Source organism: Dermacentor albipictus, chromosome 8, assembly GCF_038994185.2.
Source record: "Dermacentor albipictus isolate Rhodes 1998 colony chromosome 8, USDA_Dalb.pri_finalv2, whole genome shotgun sequence".
In the NCBI taxonomy this organism is placed as follows: Eukaryota; Metazoa; Arthropoda; class Arachnida; order Ixodida; family Ixodidae; genus Dermacentor; species Dermacentor albipictus.
In genome coordinates this window covers 117,663,431-117,682,462 of record NC_091828.1, presented here as the reverse complement: position 1 = coordinate 117,682,462, position 19,032 = coordinate 117,663,431, and the positions used below count along the sequence as shown (strand labels likewise).

At 44.9% G+C, this 19,032-nt stretch overlaps 1 long non-coding RNA gene across 1 annotated transcript; it reads left to right on the top strand.

Annotated features, from left to right (window-relative positions):
• Window positions 1-3,570: 3,570 nt before the first annotated feature.
• Window positions 3,571-11,629, top strand: LOC135910292 (uncharacterized). The gene is made up of 3 exons (XR_010567000.2): window positions 3,571-3,790; window positions 7,955-8,089; window positions 11,350-11,629. It is a non-coding gene; the product is annotated as an uncharacterized lncRNA (long non-coding RNA).
• The last annotated feature ends 7,403 nt before the right edge of the window (window positions 11,630-19,032 follow it).

Sequence of the window (19,032 nt, the reverse complement as noted above, 5' to 3'; positions counted from 1 at the left end):
CCAGTGAGTTGGAATCTATCAATGTCCCGGGAGGCTTCATTTGAGTGCATAAAGAGTCGAAACACGAGTACACGCAAGCATATACACACGAAAACATGCATACACAGACACACACAAGCACGGGCGCACGCAAATTACACCGAAATTTTAAACGGGTCTCTACTAGCGACTGCAACGGGCACCTTGAACGCATCATGGTTTCAAACGCAGCATGTGCGTACCTACGTGGCGCGATTCGTATACATGATGTTTGCAAGGCTCTATTCAATGCAATAATGCCCTCGTGGCGCTGCACGTCCCTCTATAGTTAAAATAAAGAAAGTCTAATGGGGCATATTGAACAGTTTAGTTGATAGCGCAGGTCGCGCGGAGCAGAAACTGGTTGCCCGAAAGGCTCACACTCGAGCTATGCACTGACGATCCGGCTGGCCCACTGGTTGCACTGCAGGCACAGAACAGACGATCTGGCTGGCCTTGTCCTTGGGCTCTTCTTCTCCATTACAAAAGAAGCGTTTATTTCTTCCTTACACTGTATTCGAAGACGCGCGACGGCATGGTTTCTGCTTTTTTTTGTGTGTGTGTGTGTGTCTTTGCCCCATGTGGGCGCCTGCACCGCTGCCACGGATGCGCGGAGACCAGAACCATCCTGCGGTGACGCAAGGAACCCAGCGACGCTTATGGCGCCTAGTCCGCTGTGATTGGTTGGCTTATTAAGAAAGCCAAACGCTACGGAGCTCTAATGGGCACGAAAACTCAGCGATGTTCGCAAAGCTTCGGTTTCAAAACAAGATACAGCAACCATCTACGATACATCAAAATGTTAGTGTAGTCCGTAGCAACCAACTAATGTGCGATCAAGCGACATTGAGCCCTCGATCCTTGCCGTACCACTGCGCCTTCACTCTGTTCCCTTCGGCTGCTGCGGAGAATGAACACGTCCACTTCCTGCTCTCATTTGAGTCTCAGCGTCACCGCTATCAGCATTGGATGGGGAGATTGCATGTGCCTGCGGACTATTTTTCGTGAACGAGAATCCGTCATGGACAAGCAAGCGAGGGAGTGAACTAGGGAGCAGCAGCATCCCCTCACCTGCCTGCGATTGCTCCCGCCACTTAGATTGCCGAGAGTCCTCGACCTCTACCACGCCGTCTCGCGACAAAGGAGCAAGCAAACTAGTTACAGTGCACGCACCTGCTCCTTTCCATCCCTCCCTGGCAAACTGTTACGTGAAAGCTGCGACACGATGCCCCTTCACTTCCGTTTCCTTTTCCCCGCAGTCATTGCTCACAACTAGGCTGCCCTAGAGCATCCGCCATCCCCTTTGCGCTTTTCCTCGCCTTCCGTCTATCCAAGCCCCATTGCCGTCGTAAGACAGACCTGCCACGAATACGCCCGAACGACCCAATTCAAGCTATTCACTATAAGATCTCAGGAAATAAACAGAATTGTCAAATATTTTGCGGTTTTTCGTGAAGACATCTCTGCGTACTAGATATTTTTGCGGGCAAACGAAATATTTGCAAGTCTTAAGCCGGCGCTTAGTGTTTTTTTTTTATGCACAAGACACATGCGCACTAACAAATGCCACTTTCTCTATTAAATCTGCATTATATACGTTCTTTTGTTGTAAACTTTCAATCAAGGAATGTTTTAAAAATTGGAGGACGCTTAAGCTTCGCCTTCAAGAGTGGAGCGCGACAGCGTTCCCGTCGACCCGCCAAGGGGTGTAAGACAATGGGCTACAGGGCAGCCATCACTTACGAGGCGCCCCGCATCGGACGCGGTGAGCGTCGAGCCATATGGTCGAGCAACGCGGCGTTCGGCGCAGCAACGAAACGTGCGCCTGAGCAAGCGGAGCGAACCGAAGAACTCGGTGCACTCGGGGAAATGATGCACGCCAGCCAAACGTCGTGATCGGCACGGGCAGAGAGATAGACAGATAGTGATCTAAAGAAAGGAAGGACGCTTGATTCTGCAGAAGGAGCAAGGCGAAGCGTTGTCAGGGGAGAGAGTCCGAGCCGCGACAGCTCCAATGCGCGCGTGGCGCTATCTGTCGGGGCAGCGCCGTACATGGAGAGGAGAGGGTCTTCTGTGTTTGCCGCAAGATGGCTCTGCGTGTGCGGAAAGCGCAGAAGAAATGCAGCGAAACGCACTTCGCTACTCGTTTAATTGCGACTTCTGTAAGTTACATGTTCATAATTACCGATATACACCGCAGTATAACATTCCATGGCTCGTTTCGAAGGCAACACCGCATTCACTAGAGGCGCGTTTGTACCTCTTGGAAGCATCGAACTCGTGGCTGAGTGGTAGCGTCTCCCTCTCACACTCCGGAGACCCTGGTTCGATTCCCACCCAGCCCATCTTGGAAGTTGCTTTTTATTTATGGAGTGCCTGCCGTGATTTATCACTCACGGTCAACGCCGCAAACGCCGACACCGACACCGACGCCGACGACACCGGCTTTTCTGCGACACGAGCTCCTTAACGCTATCGCGTTAAAATTCCGTGCTCTAAACGGGCTGTGCGCCTGCGACCGCCCGCCCCCCGCTGCAGCTGAGTTCATGTGCAATTTAGTAGGTAATAAATAGTTTTAAGATTAACCGCGATCACTTTTATTCTCTCACCAGTCTTTAAAACTCGTGTGAAGCACCATTCAACATGCCTTCTTTTTAACGCGAAACCCTTATGTGCCCCGTGAATCGACACTTCTTGCGTGCCTCCGGTTTTGTCATCCGATGGTACCACAACTGAAGTGACCTAGTGATGACATCACATTCCCGGCACTGGACCTTCTGCGGCTTTAACTGCGAAATCAAGTGGTGAAGTAAATGACGATGAATTGATTAAAGTGGATGAAGGATGGCACAAATTCGATTAAGATCGACGAGGCGGATATACGTTAGTACAAATTAGAGCACGGTGGGCTAAAGTGGAGTTTATGGAGCTAACTTAGGCAAGTCCTCATGCTTTCGCCTTCAAATCACGTAAAGATACTTTTTTCTGATTTATTATCTGTAAATAAACCGCTCACGAGGTTCGCCACGAGTTGAACACGATCACGGAAAATTACTTAGTGACCATCAGTGCCCCCTATACCTAATGGAAGCGTACATTTTGTACACGTGGAAATTAAATAATGAACGCCGAAAGGCTACGCTGCGAAGGAAAATGTTCTCGCCTACAGTTGTCGTAAGAAGCGACACGATATTCCATGTTGCCTTCATGTACGGCTGACATGATGCAAAGACAGCATGGATGGGCATTGCAAGGCCGGAGAACGTTGTTTTACGCTCCCCACCAGTCGCGTGAAAATTCGCTGTCTCTTAACACAGAACAATACACTCACACTTCATGAACTCCGAAGCCATCCTATAGCGCCCGTCTTTGCTTGCAGCCCTAGAAATGCTGTGCATTTGGCAATGCTTTCTTCACATGCATTGTTCTCTTCCATGAAATATTCTGTGAAACCAACAATAGCCTAAACTGTGGAGGCCACACTATAAAACGTGACTTGAATCCTCAAAATAAATAATAAAATGAGCGTTGAATGGCTGCCCAAGCCAGCAAAACCGTTATTGAAAAAGAGGAGGAAAGTCAAACACGTAATATGTATCTTTAATCGACTCGTAAAGATTGTTTAAACAAGTATTTAAGGTAGCCTCCCCGCAGGGAACTAGACTAGTTCACGTGTGTTTGAAAGCTATGGAAAAGAGCCACACGTGGACTATCTTGGTCATTTTGACCGTATTGGCCCTTCTGCCCAGAGCTGAACAAGGAGTGGATGCAGGTAAGCTTCGAGGCGGACGTCGGGGATCGGGTGCAAACGTACTGGGAAACAACTCGCACTCTACTGCACGTACGACTTCTCTATGTAACACAAAGCGCACGTATTTCTTGTCCTCCTCGTTACCGAAAACTTTTTTTTCCAAACACGCGACTCGTAGCTTAATTGTAAACTTGTTTGATAAAGTCAAAACCATCATTTCTTTATTTCAAATCAACGAACTCGCGAAGTGGTAATCCTAACTTCTAGTATGCCGGATTGAGGAGGCGATTATGGTGATCTGGCTCCCGGCATGCGCCCGAACGCAGATCTATGCGCCTGCTTCTAGCTCAAGCAATCTTGCGTATTTATTGTTTTTTTAAGTTCATGTCTTCAATAAAGATAAAGCTTTCAGCCTATGCTCTTAGAGTGTAAAGTTTAAAGGCTTTTTTGAAGCAACACATAAGAAGATCTGAGCAAAGTTAGGCAAGGTCAAATTCAATTTTTCAGTTTGCTTCCGGATTTCCCGCAGCGAACCCTCATAAGTTCTAGATATCTTTAGCTTTATTAGGTCTACTTCCAAACTGTAGCCTTCTTTTCCGGATTTCCCGCATACAAATCCGGAAAAGAAGGCTACAGTTTCAAAATAGACCTAATAAAGTTTAAAATATCTAGAACTCGGGATGCTTCACGGTTTATGCTTTAGATGTTACGTTGGCTGGGATAACACATGAACAAAATAATTTTCTTCATTTTTCCTTTCAACGATCACTCCATAAAATGAGCGTTAAGGCTTTAAACGAATAACTTGTTCTCTTTATAAAAAAAAATATGATGCGTGGTAATGAAGAATGAAGAAAAATCTCTCTTGGGAGAAGTGTGGGGAGGCATCATTTTTCTCTAGAATCCTGGACTACATGCGAGCATCTAGAGCAGCTGTTCGTGGAATGACAACGGCGGCAAAACGATGTAGGATGACAAAGCTGGAATGCCGACGATGCAACGACCACGAGTACATAAATATCACTGCAATACTACTACTACTACTACTACTACTACTACTACTACTACTACTGCTACTACTACTACTACCACCACTACTACTACTACTACTACTACTACTACTACTACTACTACTACTACTACTACTACTACTACTACTAATAATAATAATAATAATAATAATAATAATAATAATAATATAATAATAATAATAATGTTAATAGCTTTATTGACAGTGACAGGTAAACATACATTTTAATAGCCAGCCCGCTAAAGCCTTAATGCTTATGAGCGCGGCTGGGCAGTAAAGCGTTGTCGAATCAGTTCAGAGGCATGCTCAAAAAGTCGGGTACAACTTCAAAAAGCAGCGGCATTTGCCCCTCAAGGCGGATACGTAAAGAGCCACCACCAATGGGCGCGCCCTGTTTATTGACGACGTGGCTCAGAGGGCCGGGGACTCCGCCAACTGAGAACATACCCGCCCGTGCTTCGAACTGCGCAGAGTCGCGTAATCCGTGTTCGTCTGCCTCTCGTCAGAGGGAATTCCGAAACTGTTTGCAGTGGTCTATCATGCCCGAAATATTATTGTGAGCTTGCGATGCACCATTTACGCCACTTGCAGTTTCCTCTGAGCTGTGATGTGGCAAAAGAAAAAAAAAACATTACACGCGAGCATCGGTCGCTCACGGTGTGTGGCCGTGAGCCACCACAGTGGTGTGTGGCCACGAGCATGCTCTAGCTCACGGCCCCACACCACTACAAACATCCATTCACGGTGTTATTATTTGCTCCAAGGTGAAGTTACGACGGGGAAAGCTTCCCGAAGTCTGGTGGATACTTTGAGCGACAGGTGTGTATGGGTACTGTGTCACTGTTTTTCGTCCGACATGGTGAAGTGAAGGAGCAAAACCATTCTGACGAGATATAATGAAACCATACGCGAATGAAACAAATATACGCCTCTCTACACAGAAAAGTTTTCCAATAGTAACCTCGAGCGCAACGATTCGTTGCAGTGTTCTCAGGGCGCAAACGATCGTTCGCAGCAGTGGTAAAAAAACGCGGTTTTTGCCGAAAGGAGAAGTACCGATAGAGATATGTAATTTTTGGACAGCTATACGATTTACGCATAGCAGTGTTGTCGGCTGTATGAGCGTGTAAGCATGGATATACTAATTAAAAAGCACGGTCTCACACGCCCACAAGCACACACGAACACATCTCACTCAATGACAGCGGAAACTCGCTGTGAAAACACTGAGTGAGGAAGGAAAGCCGCAGGAGTGGGCGGGTTGACCCTCCTGCAGCCTCTCGCAACGGTGCGAGCGAAACCGCGTAATCAGAATGCACAATGGTCTGTGCACCGTCGCAGATTGCTTTCGAAATGAAGTGACCCGGCCAGGCACGCGTAGCCGCACGTGCCGCCAGCAGTAGAACGCACCCACCCTCTCGCCCTTCCTTCGCCAAGGTGGGCCTTGTCCGCGTCACAGATGTCTTTCAAGATGTAGCGGCCCCGGGAAGTGCGGCCGCCCGGACCGCCAAGAGTAGAACCCGCCTTTCTTCCCGCTTTCCTTCCTTTCGTGCACGAGACTGAGCCGCGAAACCTCCAATTGGAGCGAAACATCCAATGAGAGCATAAGTGGTAGCACAGCCTCCATAACCTCCGTTTAGACAGTTCGAGAAAACAAAAACAAACATAACTTCTTTGGCATCGAAGGGATTTCCATTAGAATAAGTTTTTGCCTCGAAAATCACAAGACTCCCTTTTAGCAGTATTTAAACAATAGGCACATTCGTTCCACACGACTGCATATCCTAGGCCAAACTTCGTCGGCCAACTGCTACGAGGTTCCGGGAACGAAAATAGAGCACAAGCCCATCCACACTTCTTACATATTGTCACGTAGTAGTGGCGTTGAAGAAGGCAGCAAAACTGTGATTAACGAGACTAGCGGTTTATTCCGCAAGCTTGTGCCCTCAGACGCAGGCTACGCTCAAAGAACTACGATAGCGGCGAACAAACTCGGCGATCGTGGAAAATCCGATTAGCGGGTAAAGCGCGTCGGCTTTTATACATCAGTCGTCGAATGTTCCAGAGTAATCGTTGGGATCCGCGTGTGTTTCACAAAGTTCTACAGTGTTCGCGTCGCGCGTCATACAATCAGATTACCCGAGGTTGGGTGACATTTAGCGGTTGAAACCATCGATAATATTCCAGAAACTTGGTTTGCAAGCTTGTCGCATCCTGCGCTGTGTGATAACATTTGTTAGGCGGTGAAACATGGTCTCAGGCTTAAGATGAACAAGTAAACTTGTCAATTTAACTGCAAGAAACGTTGTTTTGGAGCAAATTTACTATTATTACGCTGTGTTTTCCATGCACTTCTGGCGGAAGGGTTGCGGTTTATTGGAAGCATTATCGTTTGAGGCTGCAACATACGCTACTTTCCATAAAGCAACGGTGTATTTGTGTACAACGCTCACATTTTATGTAGTATAATCATTTCACGTGTGACTTTTATTGGCAGAAACATGTCCTTGCGGTTTGTTTAGGATAGCAGTTCTCTCGATTCACCGTAGTGCAAACTTTTTCTAAAGTTTTGTGTGGGTCTTCCTTGAAGTTTCGACTGCTATGATAGAAGAAGCAGAGGCTGGCGGGCTGTGTATCAATATGTGTCAAAGGGTGCCAAAGAATCAATGATAGCAATGAGGAATAGAACATTGAGCACTGCATTTTTCTGGCTGCCCAAGAGGCTATCAACAATGGCTAGAATTGGCTGGTAAAATACAGACGGATTCACGTTGAAATCCAGGCTGCCTAGCTTGGTCATACACTGCGCGGTTTTCCGCGATTTTCTTGCGCTGTGTTAATTGTTAAACTGATGCATCTTCAATTTTTCTCGAATGTAGTTAACGCAGCACCTCGTCGTAGGCATCTTCAAAGAAAAGCAATTGTCTCACTCAATGTGATCTAAAAATTGATTTACATCAGGCACTCTATATATTAGTGCACGTGGTAGCTTCGAGGCAACGCGTGAATAAGAGAGCGCCACCTGTATTGATCACAACGCATATCTAAGCGTCCGTCACCAAAAACCGATATTATCAGATGTTTCAAATTCTCGAATATCACGAAAGTTTCCAGCATGAACGTTTTTCTTATTGTGCTTACATTTGCCTTTCTAGGCTCTATGGTGCAAGTTCCAGGGCGGGGATCTCTTCCTGCAGTTGTAAAGCGCGTTATAATTGAGGGAAGACTTCTCGGACCCCCTAAAAATCCACGCCCTACTAAGGGACCGAAGCGGCCAACTCCTACAAAACGTGAGCGTATTTTTTCTATTGTTTAGTACACGATTCATATGCGACACTGATAACCTTAATCGGAGCCGGGTACACATTTGCACCCAGAACAAGTACGAATAAAAAGAGCGACGTGGCAATAAAAAAGACAATTGAGAAGAACAAAGAATTCTGCAAAACCAAATAGAAGACAGCTGGCAAAACATGCACTGGAACGTAAATTCAGCTCACAAAATTTCACTGAGAACACAAAAAAAATTAGAAGAGGGATCACAGAAAAAACACATGAAATAATGGCCAATAAATACACCTCACACTAGATTGGAACTGTAATATTGGTGGCGAAATGTAGATTTTCGATCTGTTTCTATTCCATTCCTGCCAGTGGCCCTCAATCATTGGTGAGAAATATTCCATCCACGCGCACTTCGCTTGTCTGCAACGTGACTTCCCAAAAACTAGAAAATCTTTGGATTGTATATGGCGTCTACAAACTAATTACGCATCAAAAAGATTTAAAAAATACGAAAATGTTCCAGGTTATACACGTTCCTGCCAATAGCCCCCGCGACCTGTCATAATTTTCCTGCTCCTCCCACATTGCCTGTCACCAATCTAACAAAAGACCACAAAACGTCACCACGCGATATGGATGGGTAGATATTTTGAGCATTCGCCTGCAAAAGTGACGATGGCCTTGGCAACCAAGGTCATTTCCTTAATTTACTTAGCGTGGTAGCTATATTATTCTTATTTCCTCACAGACTAAGCATTTCCAGCATCAAACATTGCCCACCATTATATGAAACTATTTTTGGACGCCTCGATTGTGCTGGTCTTCCAACTTTTATGACGCGAAACCTCCAATCACAATTTACTGATCTCGGTGTCCGACATTTTTGCTTTCACACGTTTATCCCTGCATCTGCGTCTAACATTGAGGTGTGAGGAAACCTTTACAATGTGCTCGGAAAGGTTCGCCTAACGCACTTGCAGTAGCAATGTTGCCGCCAATTACAATTCCAAATTATTCTAAAACGGCGTATGTATTGTAACCACACATCCCATTTAGAGCTTTTTATGAATTCGCATGATCCTTATTATCTTGTCAGTAACATTGCCGCAATGAGTATCAATCAAGCTGCTCCTAATGATGCGAAGACCTCTATCACAAATAAAGAGCTCGCAGTTGCCGCCCGCCCATTCCTTACAGCTTGATTTGATCCGCGCACCCACCAACGAATCTAATGCTTTGCTGCCCCCCTGCTCCGCACCTCCATTTTCTCTCTCCGTTCTGAGCTCTACTCCCCGTCTTCATTGTGCAAGATCGGCCAACATTCATACAAAGTGGGCGAAATAGCTGAAGAAAGATATCAATTTCAGACGCTTTCGCCAATCCCCATTCTGAGAATCTGTTTCAACCTAAACGAACCGACATTAACCAAATCTATCCTACTTAGTTACAATGTAGCATTACAAACGAAGCGTGGCGTTTATGGCACTTGCTCTATGAGTGACACTACAGCATAAACATAGGTACACAACAGTGTGATTGGTAAGGGTCTTTAAGTTTTCTCCATAGTTCAGCAATTTCTTGAAATGCGCTTCCTTTTGTCAAGTTATTAAAAATGGCGGTGACTGATGCTGCAGACATGCCAATGGTCACAAATTGCGTTCAGATCAAATTTACGCAGTTTCTGTTATTTGTCCCAGAACGTTTCACTGTAAATTGTACAGCTGGCACACGGTAATCGAGGTTAATGTTTTTTTAATGACGCATTGTTTATAGAAAGAGCGACCAATATTTGTCTGACGTGAATGTCATACTTGTGGACGCGACCTGCAATGCGCTTTGCGACAGCGTTTGCTGCAACAATTATCAAATCGTCAAAGAAACCCCTGAACAAGCTTTCTAAAAATTACCTCGGCAACACGCTACTTAATGTAGAAAGTTCAGCTGTAATAGAAGAAAGGAACACTAACAGAAGACTTACTTGTAAACACAATAGGCGCAACGCGGAGCACCTATATTGTTTTTAGCTATAGTCGTCTGCAATGGATTTCAGTTCCATTCACTTAGTGATTGCCTGTGGTAATCATGAAGTAACAGCCCGAGGCTTTCATTCATTGAAACTCAGTAGGTGTCACCCTCATCCGCCTGAAGCTTAACAATGATGTACAGTAATAGCCTGAATTTGCGGGAAAAAAGCAAAATAAACCAGCCAGAAAATGGTAGGTTCAGAATTGCGAACAAATTAATGAGTTGTTATTGCGAATTATGCAGTGCTGTTGACTTTCAGCTTAGGCTAAATGAAGCTAATACTTTTTGCAATATGGCACCTGGCAGAGCTCTGCCTTGGCAAACAATAGCTTTCCTGATTTAGACTTTTTCTCATTATTTCCATCCCTGATATTCCTTGGCTTTAGTATAAAATACGTTTTCCCTGACACAATGAGTAGTGGAAAAGCGTTCAATATTGGACTCGTAAAATGACTGGTTTTATCCCGTGTGCGCATTCCACAAGTACAAACTACCTAATTAAGCACGGCATAGCACAATGGGAAATTAGGTTTTGTTACAGCGCGGGACTTTTTCTATTTGGAATAGTAGCTAAATAACAGTCAATTATTCCGCAAATCATTTTGAAAAGGAAACAACATTACGAGTTCACTGGCCAAATTGTTTCTGCTAATGTAGCGAAATATGTTAGAGCAATAAAGAACACGAAACACATAATAGAAAGTTCCAGAATGGGCACTCGTACGGTGGTTTCTTTAAGAATAATTCAGCTATTCAAAGAAAGAAGCAGCAATGCGCACGAAAATGTGAAAATAAGTATCTAGTTTCGGCGCCATTGAGAAACCAACGTGCCTATGTGACAGTGAGGAAGTTTAAAAATTGCAGCGTCTTCAAACTATAGTAATTCTATCCATACTAGGTAGGTCACACATATCAATTGAAAGGTCAATAATTTGCAACATTACACCCGGTTTTTTAAATTTTTTTCAAGAAAGCTCTTTTCGAAACATTTCAATTTATCTGCTTTCTTGTAGCAGCATCTCTAACCACCCCTTGTCAGAAGAGCAACAAAAGTATACCTGTGTCACACTAAAAAAATAATGCTTCTCGCTTGCTGTAAGGTAGTCTTAAAATTCTGTCAAAATATAATTTACTCTGGCCAATGCGCAGTTTTATTCTGCATGCCTGCTCTGAGCATATGGTGTCTCTATCTGCGGAAATATTGCTGCAATAAGGACAACTATGTTATTTTTTACCGCAGCGTTCGGCCGCAAATAGCACCTGGACATGGAGAACAATGGTAAGAAGAATACGGCGAGAATCTCCTCGAAGCAAACTCCAACTGGACAAGGAGAATATTATAGTGGAAGGAACACGCCAAACGCGCTGCAGACTTTGCGAAGAATGGTTCACACATCTTCGCAGCCACTCCAGGGAAAACTGCTCCTAAGTGCTCACCTAGTAAAGCCTAACTACGATTTACTTCGTGCGCATCCGGTTTGCTTACATAATTTTGTATGAAATAAAAGTATTTCCTTTAATTTCTCCAATCTTATTAGAAGCTAAGATTGTTTAATCAGAGACATCGTTATTGAATATGCGATTGCCATCGGTAGCAGCTTCTCCTTGCAACATTTTTTTTGCCAGTTTACTGAAATTCTACAAATTAGCAAACTCCCACACGGCTGCTCAGAAGACATTTGAGTGCAATCCAGAAAAGCATGAGCGGCCACAAGTATGTTTGTTTTATTGTTGCTGGTGTCGTTGGGCCCACGTGAAACCTCCACATGCAAGTTCATTATTATTGATGGATATGCATCTGCTGCGATTTATTTTTTATGCGAAGCATATTACGAGGGCTCAACCCAGCTCCTCAGGCGCGGCGGTGACCATGAAATCACGTGACACCGTGACGTCACGACAGAGGAGAAGTGGCTTTGGCTCAACTCTTGCAAGACGGGCTGGGTGGGAATCGAACCAGGGTCTCCGGAGTGTGGGACGGAGACGCTACCACTGAGCCACGAGTACAACGCTTCAAAGCGGTACAAAAGCGCCTCTAGAGAATGCGGTGTTGCCTTAGAAACGCGCTGTTTCTAAGGCGGGCGTCTCTTGCTCAGGCGCACATTTCGTTGCCGCGCCGAACGCTGCTTTGCTCGACGCTCACCGCGTCCAATGCGGGGCGCGTAGTCGCTGCCCTGTAGCCCATTGTCTTACACCCCTTGGCGGGTCGACGGGAACGCTGTCGCGTTCCACTCTTGAAGGCGAAGAAGTAATGCATGAGTTGTTTCTTCGTCTAGCCGAACCAAATATAGCGAAGCAACAGCAGTTCACCAGGCTAAACAGTGGTTCAACAACTAAAATAAAGGCTAGTATGCTTCGCATCCTGGGCTTAACCTTACCTAAGCCACAGCCATTTTTTGTTTCTGCGTACGAAGAATGTGACACATTTCAATGGCTGCAAGTCTACCTTTATTGCTGGGAAGCAATGAATCAATGGAACTACCCTTTAATTGTGTGTTTCGTAGAAAATAAGAGACTTTCCGCTCAACGTTGTAGATGCTAGCTATCTGGATTTATCGGGCTGGAGGCGCGCAGCTGTTTTTCGAGCCTGCCAACAGTTATTCACTCAACGAGACTCCGGTTTCTGCAAAACAACTGCAAATATACCCCTGCGGATATTGAAGAACGGTATGTCTTTCAATGTCCGCCTGCAATGTAGTAATTGCTATGCTGCCTAACCTGGCCCACTTGGGTATTGTTGACATAATGAAAATATAGGAACACGTTAAGATATCCTTACAAAACAAACAATTTGCGCCATCGAGGGAGAGAGAGAGAAAGAGAGAGACTCTTTAGCAGAAAAACAGAATTTTGCCGGCACGTATATAACCGCTAGTATGCTACACTGTATAGGAATTAGGGATGGGACTAAAAGATTCCAGAGGATAGTAGGAGAAAAAAGAATAAAAATCAATATGAAATGTCCAAGTGGACCTGATACTAATATTTACAGGTGACATGGCGGGTAAATTTAGGCTATTGTATATGAACTGTGCAATCATTAAAGCTTTCCCATTGGACCAATTTCTGACAGGTATTTGAACAATAAATCCAACACCCGCCGCATTTTTGAAAGGCCAGGCAATGGACCTAAGATTTTCGGTAATGTTGACGGTTCCTGGCCATGTCCAGTTGTTGCTGGAAAATTGTCTCTCGTCGTGGTACGCGGGGCATTCTAGTTGTGACAGTTATCACAGTATGGGTTAGTGGTAAGTCATATGCGGTACAGACAGTTGTTCGTGTATGCCACATTCAGTCGACGACGATGGTACAATTTCGAGGAAGTGGTCGTCAAATTTTTGGTCTCATTTCTGGGCCAAAGTAGCGGAGGAAGTTATCCTGGTGAAGCGGCAGATTGCAGATGCGTTTTTTTTATAGGCATATTTTTTGCCATGTTTGAAGCGTCGGCTTTTGTAAAGAAATGTTCTTTTGAAATTGCGGTATTGGAGTCCATTTATGGCAGCTTCATCCGCTCTTTCATTTCCCGAAATGCCAGCGTAGCCAGGTATCCACTGGAGGTTGATTCAATCCCCCTTGTGAAGTTAATCAATATAAAATGCTGCAGATTCATTATTGCAAGGCTTGTGCCTGTTCCACATACTTTGTAGGGCTGCTCTTTAATCCGTGAAAATCACCCATGTCTTTGGCGGCTGCTATCGAAGTACATGCGCAAGGGCCTCCTTAATGCCGTATAGCTCTGCTGAAGCAGATGATGTCGCTCGCTCAAGACGAAAAGAGAATCGTTGCCCTGTAGAGGGAACAAAAAGTCCGCGCGATGACCGATGTGGAATTGTAGAGCCATCTGTGAAAATGTGCGTTACAGTTGCGTATTTTTTGAGCACATATTCCAGAGCTATCTGATAAGTAGCTGTTTGAGGCATTTTCTTTTGCACACTGATTCCAGGGATATATGGCACGGTTTCCTGCGGGGACAGTGTCTATGGTGAAATGTTTCGTGGCATACTTTGCAACGCCTGAGCAGGAATCGAAATAGATATGCTTCCGAGGGCCTGCCCAATGCTAGACGTAGCACGGGTTCTAGAAATTTCCTTTGAAAAGTGAGTCTTCTGCGAAGATAGCACTTCAAGAGGCAGTTATCCAGTTTCTGCTACAGTTTCTGAGCGGGACGACCCCTTAGGAAGGCCAAGACATACGCGAAGGCAGTTCTTCCGTGCTACCTCAAGTTTTGTCTTGGCTGTGGGAGACATATTGTGCAGGATCGGGAGGTAATATCGTAGTGTTCCGTCGACGTAGGTAATATGGAGGAGCACCATTGATCGACAGCTACTGCGCCACTGTGTTCCGGCTAAAAATCTGAAAAGGTGCGACGCTGAGGAGATCTTCGCACTCAGGTTTTTCACTTGAGGCGACCATGTGAGGTTCCTATCGATCGTCACTCCAAGAAACCTGTGCGTCTTGACGTATGAAAGGGTACGTCCACCCAACACTAGTGGGTATTTTTCCATACGCCTTCGCGTGAAAGCGATGGCAACGCTTTTGTAGGGAGACAGTTTCAGATCCTTTGGATTTAGTTAGGCCAATATATTTGCTAGCGCTCTCTGGAGACGGTGTCCGCTCTCCAGAGAACGCTAGCAAATATATGGGGTACAGCGGGAACGCGCCGCGCTCGAAATGCAGATCTCGTGCGCATAGAGTGTGATTTTGACGCCACGGGTCAGGTTCCTTTTCAGATGGATGAGAACTGAATTAAATAATACGGGGCTTAACACAGCTCCTTGTGGCTCTCCCTTCTCGAAGCATAAAGCATCGTGGGGCCATCCCGGGTACACATGAAAAGTTGGCGTCCTTGAAAATAGTCTTTAATCCATGCGTAAAGCCGTCCTCCAAGACCAAGGGTTTCCAAAGCGTAAAGTATTGCTCCCTTATTGTCCAAAAACAATGCAGTAGGTGTGTTTCCACAGACCAATTCCCCTACAATTGAGGAGACCAAGGCAATGACATTACGAATTGGGGGTCTATGTTGCCGGAAGCCATTCACTTCCTCCGTGTAAACTTTTGTAGTTTCCATGAAGAAATGTAGTCGTTTGTGAATCATTTTTTCAAATAGCTTCCCTATGCAGCTAAGCAGAGAAATGGATATGAAGGTGGCGTAATTTGTCGGCGGCTTCCCTGGCTTTATTATAGGAATAACTTTCGCCGTAGCAAAGTAAATTCGTCGTAGCAAGGCTACTGCAATGCACAAATTGTGCAGTGCCCAAATACGAATGCACAAGGTGAACTATATTCAGCACCATCCACGTCTCATGAAAAATTACTTTCGAAAAATCTCACCGATTTTTTAGCACAATCTGAAGGAATGTCTTACTGCGGCCGTACCCTTAAAGTGAAGTTTCACCGGATGCCCCTCGTGAATCCCGACACTGACGCTGTGCGCAGGAGGAGAGCGTCTAATGAAGTTATTCACTTCGATGTAAATTTTGTTTGGTACTCTGCTCTGCAAGAAATTTCGCATTAGTGCGTTCATGTACCTAAGCCAACTTTACAGCCTTGTTTGCTTCATGTCATTGGAGGTCGGTCCGAAGTCAATTATCGTATAGGTGGGAGGCGCTTAGAAGCGTAGCTCCTCCTACGTGGTAATGGTTGTGATGCCTACCAGCGCTGCCTGCGCATATGGTAGTTCAGCAGCGACTCCTGAGAAAACTCGAGGCTGCAAAATATACGTTAGCTTCAAATCAGCAAATCAAGTGCCACAAGAACATAATTTCCTTCTTTATAAACGGAAGTATAACAGTGATGTATTTAAGGCTACTCAGCGATGAGCTTTAATGAGATTTAAGGATCTCAATCAATGAGCAGTTAACTATTCAGCCTTCGTCGTAGTTTTAAATTATTGCTTTGAACGTCAGCTAATATTCTATATAAAATAATAGTTGTAATATGAATAATTACTAGAACGCAGAACAACATCATTGTGCTGTTTACTTTTATTCAGTAATCCAAACATTTTTTCACATGTAGCATTTCATCGGCTCCACGTCGGAGATCAGGTTTACAGCTGTGCATGCTCCTTAACACCTTTCTCTTAAAAACACGATGATTCAAATCAATATACCAAGCTATTTGTATTCTGTTTGTCATTCATTCTATGTGGTCTCCGTATAATAGTAAGCTGTAACGTTCTTAGGCCTACGTGACAGTGGCCCGCAGCTCTGCCCTAGGACAAAGCTTCTCAGGAACATGTAAATAAAGTTCTTTGTCTGTCTGTCTGTCTGTCTGTCTCCATGGCGTTTTTCACAATGTGGAAACTGTTTATCTTAATACATATTTTGAGTTTTGGGAAGAAAACGCCTACTGGATTAGTGACTGCTTATATGTGTACATCGTTTTCTGTTTTGGTCACTCCTCTTTGCAAAAAACTGACAGCAGTGTTCATACCCGCTCCACCGCAATCATCACATCTAAGCACACCCTTCGTGCCTTCATTTACCACTTTGGCTTCTCTTGACCTATTATATTATGCACCAACATCCCTTATTCCCACAATGTTGGTGTACCTCCACGTTTTTCTAACACAGAAGCTACCGCACTGTTGTGTGCTTTGGCTATCCTTTTTGCGGCTTTCTTTAGGATGGAAATTCACGAATACTATTTGTTTCTCCTAGCAGCACCAAGTTTATCGTCGCAATGTGTTTGGGGTCAGGAACCACTTTCCCCAGGAAAAAATGCAAAACGAGTGATTGACGAAAACAAAGTTGCTTCTGTGATCTAAGAACTTGAGGGCTGAAATTGTGCACCTTTTTGTATATATGCTATGCAAGGCATTCATATCACAAACTGCAAAGTGTTTTATCTCTGTAGCCATATGTGAGTTGGCAAGACAATTTTCTCAATGGTGACCTGCTACTTCGGCTATGAGCTGCCTTCATGACATTTGCATTAAAGGAGATGTACTATCGTGGACAAAAGTACCCTGGAAATGCGAGCTTCGACCCAATTGCATCTCGGTGTACAAGACCACTGGAAACAGTGGGTCACGTATGCTCAATCCGAATGCAGATGTTAGCGCGGCTGATCCCAGGAAATAGTGCACCAGTTAATATCGGTCGACTCACGCGCAGCCTAGGCAATTTTGTCCCCGATGGTACATTCTCCAAACAATGGATATGCTCTGCAAGACGAAATACAGGAAGCACTTCTACTTTAACGGATGCAGTACAGATTCAGCATAAAGAGTCTTTCATTCTCCGAATACGGGAAGCACCTGTATTTTAACGGTTATAGTAAAGATTCAGCATACAGCGTGTTCAGTTATTTCAATACGAGAGGCACCTGTACTTTAACGGTTATAGTGCAGATTCAGCATACAGAATCTTCCGTTTCCTAGATACAAAAGCACTCGTATGTTGTATTCCGGTCACCTTGTTAGAGCTGTCCGTTCTACGGAAATGAACGTTCTTCATTTACCTAAAAATGTTCGGTGACACATTACCAGCACATTTTCTGTAAAGTAAGGCAAATTTTTTTTTTTTACAGTGTACGTCCACTGCATGAACAACCACCTAAATCTACTCATCGTGGTTGTCTGCAAGGTGATAAAACCGGTGAGTGATTTTTACTCTCTTTTATAATGCCTCTGTTTTCCTTAGTAGATCTGCAATTCACTCTGTGTGCGTAGATGTGCAGAAAAGATTGTCTTTGCCAATGATAGATCTGCAGCATCTTAACGATACACGATGGGCCTGCCAGATAGCGTCTTGCACAGCGGGCATGAAAAACTTTCCTGTTATGGTTGTATATCTCGCCGAAGTCATCGCTACAAAAAGCAGGTGGGCTACGGAAGCCAGGGGCATGCTTGAGCAAACGAACTCGTTTCTCTTCAATGCAAGCCTATTTACCATGGTACCCAGCAGTCTTAAGGTTCTTTTTGACCTATTCCAATGTAGAGACTGCAATATTAGTCAGGCATGCCTGATGGCACGCACAGTCATTGACGACTTCGCCAAAATGAGAAATGCGCAGAACGCATTTGACATTGTCTGGGCGCAGACCTGCAGTATGTATGAGGAGAACGCGGTGTCCCAAAGAAAACAGGGGGGAATGACACCCCTTCCGCTTCATGTAGTACAGAATCTGCAGAGCGAAGGGCGGCGTGTTGAAGAAGATTCTCCTGATTCAAAGGAAACATTCAGAGTCAAATTTTTCTGCCCGTTCTGGACCACCTGATTGCGGAGCTAACCAGGCGCTTCGCGGATAATAATCACGTACTCTGGGGAGTCAGCACCCTCCACCCTCGGAGTGAAAATTTTATGAACATCTCCTTACTCAAGCTTTTTGCCAAGCAACTATGTATGCGACCTCAAAAGCATTGAAGTTGAGTGCAAGCTGGTAAAGAAACTTCTTCAGCGCATCGAAGCCGAAATGAAGTGCAAGAGAGACATAGTGCTGGAATTGGGGACTGTCTTGGAAGAATATCGACTAGCCTTCCACAAACTACAAAGGCTACATGTTATCACCTGGATGATACACGCATCGTCATCTTACGACCGCACGTTGTTGCGCCCTCGAAGATTGAAGACTTCGCAGCAAGATGACCAATAAACATCTGAGCAACGTAGCTTTGCTTGCGGTCGAGAGCCCTTTGAAAATAAGATAGATATTCATCGTGTTGTATACATGTCTGATTCCTGCGCACAGTAATCGACTTATGTGAATTCACTAGTATGTCTGTATAATGATAGCCTGTCGTATCTCTGCGGTACTCTTGCAGGGGAATTGGGCGGCACGAGTGTAGCACTGATACATATACCGGCATCAGAACCTCGGCTGGACCACTAAATAAATAAGTAAAAAAACCCTGGCGCCGCCCCTGTGGCCGAGACACGTCTATGTTCAAATCACCCACAATTACGATGAGAGTGGTGTC